Genomic DNA, 7,638 nt, shown 5'->3' on the forward strand with positions numbered 1-7,638 from the left:
TCGCACAAACAACTCTTATAAGTACACGGTCGAAGTGAATGGTCCATTTTAGAAGCCCATTTTAGAAGCCAGAATTTGGCAGAGAATATTCTTTTAATGTTAGGCACTTCAGATCACAACTTGGTGATTGTCTCTTCTCCAATGGAGCCTTTATCTTATAGCTGTTCCCGACCTTGTTTGGCATTATAAGAATGCAAAATAGGATGACCTGCGAGATTTCTTTTCCTTGGTTAGATTACTGTTTCAAAACTTCTGATGTCAGCGTTTGCTCAAATCGTGTCAGTGAAATTACACTAGTTTAAGTGGGAGGAATGCGCCAAGAGCAGTGATCCCAGAAGTTCGGCTCTGTAATATTACTGGTGGCCATCTTGAAACAGCAGCCTTCTTTCTCCGATGTAGGATCAGAGCCTATGTAGTTGAAAGGCTTCTGCTAACTGCGTTGATCTGAAAGCTGGGGGAAGGTGGCGTTTGCTGTTGGCCCATTTTAGAAGCCAGAATTTGGCAGAGAATATTCTTTTAATGTTGGATTCGGCAGTCGAGGCCCATATCTCTGAAGCATACAGTATTGTCGGGTAAAGGATTGATACAATGTACCTTTTTACCAGTATTGTTTTTTACAAAAGTATATAACTTTATTGTATTTAATAATGACAAATTAATGGGATTACATTTTCATATATCAAAAAATACGTAAATACTAACAAGCATTGATCAAAATTCTGAAACTTTCATTAATCAGACTTCGTCTCTTTGTTTGAAAAGAACGCCCCTCGACGTGGGCACTTGTATGTGGTGAGGGGACCTCCCAGTGATGCTGGTGGACTTTCAAACTACCATCACTGGGATCTAACGCCCATACCTTGGTTCCAGTATTACATCTTTGGAATCCGGCGTGTGCAGCCGTGCGACGAGACCCGTGGAATTCGTAAAGGGGGAACCTGGTGGTTGAGGGTTTCAGCCTTAATACACCACTTTGGTATGATTTCAACAGATTTTTTTATTAATTCGGGTTCGATTTGATCTTCACCCGGTGTTTTGTTCCAAATTTTGAATGTTGCTGTGTTGAGGTCCTCGAGAGTAAATGAATCTTCTGTGGTTGATTTGCTAATTTCATTCTCTTAAGAGTTTTAGTAGTTCCAGAGTGTTGGGGGTAAACCGGTGGAAGAAAGATAGTGTCCAGGATATTATTGACTCTTTCCATGTTCTTGTATATGATTCTTTTGGCAATTTAGTGGCTGAGACCACTTCTTCCTTGGGGAATTTGTTGGTGGTGACTTTGTACACCATACTCTAAGGGCCAGTGTTTTCTTCCATGGAGACGAGAGTTTCCCCAGGAGCCCCTTTTGCGGAACTTGATTTTGACTGTGTACTCCTTCCTGACCTCACGGTAGCGCTGTCTCAGGACATCAACTTCAGCCTGAGGCCAGGATCTTAACGTGGTAATCCCTATTTGTTATTGGCTTGAGCGGTTCTCTAATCTTATTTTAGCGTTGATATTTGGGAAGGACAATCTAGGTGTTATTCAGGGTGTTTCAAAAGTGATGGTCAATAATTTAAAAGTGAACTGTACAGACTACAATATGCAGAAAAAGCCTAGTAAACTTGGGTCTGCGGACATGCACTTCATGTATGGTAAAGCCAACGGCAGTGCACTCGCGACGTTTGTACCAAGAAGCAATTCTCCCCGAAGGCAGCTCAAAATGTGCATATTCATCAGGGTACATTAACGCCTTAAAGGGCGCTTCGTACATGGAGTACGAGCAGGTAGGCCCAGAAGCATAACACCTGATGTTGAGGAAAGGGTGTTAGAAAGAACATAATGTAACATCTGTAAAATCCTGTGGTGTTGAAACCAAAAATTAAAGATGTATTATCTTATGTTTAATAAAACCACCCTTAGCGAAGGATTCAGAGCTTTTTGCCTAACTAATGCTCCCATAGTCAGCAATGGATCTTAACAGAAATTGTGCATTATCTCGAAAACGGTTCATTTGTGGCCCGATGTTTACTGGGACTTTTTTTGCTTATTTTAGTTTTTACTTTTCACCTTTAAATTATTGACCATTTTTGGAACACCCTGTATAAATGTGGGTTAACTTAATACTCCGCCTGTTTGCGTGAGAACTGGATATTATGACAATGAGCCATGCTGAATTTCCATATGGCTGGTTTTCATTATGACTTTGCATAACCGATGCTGGGGTCTGAAATTTCTTACAAGAGTCCGGCAAAACCATAAAAGTCGTCGGGAACGGACATTCTTCTTTAAAAGATGCGAATATTGTTTTTTTTTTGTTAAGTTGTCTTAGAGTTGCATCTAGATTTAATTCTTGTCTAATGGGAAGAAACCAATTTCCATGGTAACAAAAAAGCTTTTTTTTCTGCTTTGTCCTTTAATTTCGAACGATATCGGTGTTCCTGTTCTGGATCTTTCATCTGTTCATTGGGTTGTCTGTAGTGGAGAGGTGTATGGAACGCTTAGTTCACTCTTCTTTTTTTCTACTGTGTAGCTACTAACACTGATAACGCACCGTTCCTGATTCTCTGATGTTGAGGTGTCCAATTAATGGGCTCTAGTGGAGCATTTGGGAATTATTTATTGATTTCATTGTCTTCATAATTACCATTTGTTTCAAGATTTAATTGTTTTTACCAGCTTAATTATAAAGCTCTTAATCCATAGTTGGTCATATCTGTGTTATTTAAGAAGGTTAATGCCTCCTCCCTGGTACCAGTTTCAATTATGACTCAGAGGTCATATTTTTTGTTAAGGCATCTTTAACTGCATTGCTAGTTTCCAGTTGTGCATCTTCAGCTGGTTTAATTATGATTACTTACTACTCTGGCTTCTTGGCTATCCTTTTGTCTTTTACTTTTTCAGGTAAACTGGTAGTTGATAGTGTTGCGCCATTCCTCAGTGAAGGAGCGGGGGCGTTGTTGCGTTCGATTTTCTCGCTTCTGTGTAAGGACATCAATTTTGGCTTGTAATCTTTCATGATCTACGTGGAAGTTTAAAAATACCTGTGTCCATTTTGCTCAAGATACCAATTAAATCAGACCTGATGCAGCAGTGTTCTTGCTCGATTGCTTTGCCATACATTTCTCTAAGGACACTCTGATTGTCCTGATCTGATCAATCGGATAACCCGTTAGTGGGGATCTTGAAACTTAGGCGCTTGTTCTCCAAGTTCTTCGCATTCTGAATTCTCATTCCTGCACTCTTCAGGTGTGTCTTTATTGTTGGAGTATCTGTAGCCGATATCATTCTACTTCACTCTTGAAATTAGTCTTGATGGGCTTGTTTATCTCTTCCCCAGCAGAGGGGGCTTCGCTCCTGGATCGTGTAGAGTAGTTTATTTTCAAGATATTGAATTTCTTTCTCACTCATTGATTTCGATAGTTGCCCGGATAAATTTGGGGAGAAGCAGTCAGTTTTTCTGAATATGAGAATTTAATTTTTAATCAAAACAGGGTAGAAAACAGGAATCACAAGTGCGTCAGTAACTGAAGAAAACTGCTCTGATAATTTAAGCTGTATGGCAATAAATGGTCTTTTTTCCAACCCTTTGAGCACAATCTAAATTTAACCTTTTGCTTCAGGCAGGACTGACCGTAAACCGAGGTAAAAACAGAATGTGAACCGTGTAGTAGCTTTGACTTTGGCGGGATAAGAATGAAAAAAAAAGATAAGAATGAAAAAAATATATATTACAGCTGGTTGTTGAATATGAAATTGCGTTTTTAGGATGGAGTGTCTATCAACCAGTCATCGATCTCTTATTCTGAGATAATATCCTTATATTATACTTTAGCTTATCGATAACCTATCAATATAGTCCTCCAGCGACGTTATGATTGAGACCAGGAGAGCGGCGAGATCCTTCTTGATATAAAATCTGTTAAATGATTGCCTGTAGCAGTTCCTAAAATGGCCATCGATTTCGGAGAATGTGCTGGGGTAAAGACAAGGGCGATGGGTAAAGAATTTGTTCCGCTTCATAGTTCTGAAATTGTGAATCTTTTCAAATTGTATCTTGTATAATTTGAGAATGTTCGTAGTCGCTGTGTAATTATTAAATATATGTAAAATGTTTTAATATTAATGTTTACCGTAGTGCAGCATATGTTTAATGCGTTTACTATTGAAAACATGATGCAAGGAAACAACACTTATACAGCACTAGCCAATAAAAAGTTATTTTCCATTCTTTTCAATAGTATATCTATACCTTCCTTAAATTAAATTTATTTAAACTACCCACCTCTACCTCATTAGGCGTAAGTTTATTCCAGGAATTCATTAATGTGGCTGAAAGAAAAATTGAGACACTTTCTTTCTTTCTCAATCATCTTTTTCCAACTTAAATTTTATGCCGCCTTTTTGTTTTTCGTCTGAGAAAGAGTAAAGGTATAATCAGCATTTAGTTAACAACTTAAACGCTTTATACATTTCAATAAGGTCACCACGCAGATGCCTGGTTTCCAGAGACTAATTTACAGAACTTCAGTCTTTCTTGATAAGAATATTCCTTGTTGTTCTCTGTACCATTCCAAATGAAGTTTATAAACCTGTATGTAATACTCCAGGTGTGGCCTGACCAGCTTGTTTACACTACTCAGAGAACTTCATATTGGACTGTAAAATTATCCATAGATCCTTTTCATTTTCCTCTACCTGGAATTTTGTGCCACCCAAATGGTGTGTTATTCTGGGATTACTGCTACCCAAATATTTTTTTTGTCCATCTGCTTGGGTTACTTAGGTCCTCATGAAGTAGCATTATATCATTACTGTCATTAACCAGTGTGCCAACTTTTGTATCATCAGCAAACTTAGTTACCAAACTTGAAATACCTACGTCAATATCGTTAATAAATATTAAAAACAACTGGGACCCAACACAGGTCTTTGTGGCCCCGGGTGCCAAGCGTATTTCGAGGCCAAGCGATATTCTGGTGATATATAGAGCGCTCTTCTAAAGTGATTGAAGTTATTTCCTTTTAAGTTCCTACGTTTCTACCAAAAGCCTTTCTTTTATAACTAGTTCTATACTTGAAAACCACAAGTTAGAACACAGAAAGGAAACACACCTTTCTTTTTCCTATATTTCTTGTTCTATTAACCAACTAACACTTCAACCGCTTGGCCTCCGAGCGGCACTGCTCCTGCCTCCCCGTGGCGGGGCCGGAAATCTGGGGGAAAAGTTATCCCCCAGGGCTAAAAGGAGCAACGATGGATAAAAATGAATATCCACCTCTAGAGCCTTCAAACTCAAGGCTAGACAAACCTAATGATGAAGACGTGAACCAACCAAAAAGGCTCCGAAGAGAAGTTCAGTGCAATGAAATGCCAAACTTTCTGGTGATACACTCTCTCTCCAACCAACCTGTCGGAAATTTATCACCATTTGTCATCCAAAGATTTCTGGAGTCGATTGCTGGAACACCAAAAATGGTTAAACGACTGCAATCTGGAGACCTATTAATTGAAACAGCCAACTCCAAACATTCTGAGTGGCTGCTCAAAACAAAGACATTCGGTGGCCTGCCAGTATCTATTACTCCACACAACACCTTAAATTCCTCGAAAGGCGTTATAACTGAATGGGACCTACTTACAATATCAGAAGAGGAATTAGTTCAAGAACTGAGTAATCAAAAAGTAACCAACGCCAAACGCATAATGACTAAAAAAGATGGAAATCTCGTCCCAACTAGGTCAATCATTTTAACCTTCAGTACCCCAGATTTGCCATCCTCAGTAAAAGCTGGCTATTTAAACTGCCGAATTCGGGCTTATATTCCTAATCCCATTCGTTGTTTTAAATGTCAAAAATATGGACATTCCCAACAAGCATGCAGAGGAGAAGCTATTTGTCCTATATGTGGTTCCAAGGAACATACACAAGCAGACTGTTCAGCATCAAGTCCCATTTGCCCCAACTGCAAAGAAAGTCACCCAGCATTTTCAAAATCCTGTGAAATGTGGAAAACAGGAAAAAAAATTCAAAAATATAAAATTGAACACAAAGTCACATACCCTGAGGCACGTAGACAGGTTATGTTGACCATGCCCAGTCGTTCATATGCATCTCACACTCGAAGTGTTATTACAACAGCAGTACAAACAGATGTATCAATACCCCCCAGCACATCTATGGCTAATTGGGTTAAAAATACATTATCAAATTCAGGAAAAGACACACAAACTAAAACCAGTGAATCGACCAACACTCCAATCAGCATCCCAACTGATAATCGGACACTCTCGCATGATAAAGAAAAATTAAAAACTACCAAAGAAAACAAGAAACCTGAATCATCCACCAATAGTATGGAAGTCGACGTACACTCAGATCTTGAAGAACCCATACTAGAACTCCATGCAAATGACACTATGGATACTGGGCGCCCCAGCTTCCCAAAAAAAGACCGGAAAAAGTGCTCAAACAAAAAACAGTCTGATGAATCATCCTCAACTAAACCTAAATGAACCACAGTATCTTACAATGGAATTGCAGAGGTTTTCGTTGCAACACTGATGATATTAAATACCTAATTAACCGATTTTCTCCAGCTGCCTTCTGTCTACAGGAAACTTACCTGACCTCACAAATTTCTCCTTCGATAAAGAACTATTGCCTTTACCGAAGAGATCGAAATACCGCTAATGCTGCCCATGGTGGTGTAGCAATCCTAGTAAACTCGAAGATCCCAACTAGGCATATCACACTCCAAACTGAAATTGAAGCTGTTGCTGTTCGCATAACTCTCCATAATGCAATAACACTTGTCTCAATTTACCTACCACCAAACCGTATTTACTCTTTAAAAGATCTTGAAGACCTCTTTATACAGATACCTCCACCTCTCTGTATATTAGGGGACTTTAACGGGCACCACCCATTATGGGGCTCTCCTAAATTGGATAGACGGGGCCGATTAATTGAAAGCTTTTTAGAGGCACTAAATTTAAGTATACTCAATACTGGTGCACCGACACACGTACAGCTCCCAGCAGGACACACTTCAGCAATAGATCTCTCGATTTGTTCACCAGTACTAGTCCCAACCATAGAGTGGTATGTAATAAATGATCCTATGGGCAGTGACCACTTCCCAATAGTATGCAACTTTCTGAAAGCAAAGACTCCATCAATTCAGCCCTGCAGAAAGTGGAAATTTGTCCGAGCAGACTGGGCAAAATTTCAATCATCAATCGATCTTGATGAAGAAAAAATCCGCCTCCAACATATTGACGAAGTGACAGAATACATCACGTCGCATCTTCTAAATGTGGCTAAGAACACAATACCACTATCAAATCCTTCGGGCCGAAAGCATCATAATTACTGGTGGAATGACAAATGCACCACAGCAAAGAGAGAAAAAAATAAAGCCTGGAATTTGTTTCGGCAATGTCCGAGCACAGTCAATCTCATTAATTACAAGAAATTAAGGGCAAAAGCACGCTTCATACAAAAGCAAGCAAAGAAAGAATCCTGGATCCGTTTTGCCTCAAGTTTTCACAGAAATACTGATTCCAAAATAATATGGAAAAAAATTAGACAGCTGTCCGGTAAGTTTCCTACCATACCTTCTCCAATTCTCTCTTGGAATGGGAAAGATCTCTCTAAT

Source organism: Mastigoproctus giganteus, chromosome 1, assembly GCF_048544385.1.
Source record: "Mastigoproctus giganteus isolate SK-2022 chromosome 1, ASM4854438v1, whole genome shotgun sequence".
NCBI classification, from domain to species: domain Eukaryota; kingdom Metazoa; phylum Arthropoda; class Arachnida; order Uropygi; family Thelyphonidae; genus Mastigoproctus; species Mastigoproctus giganteus.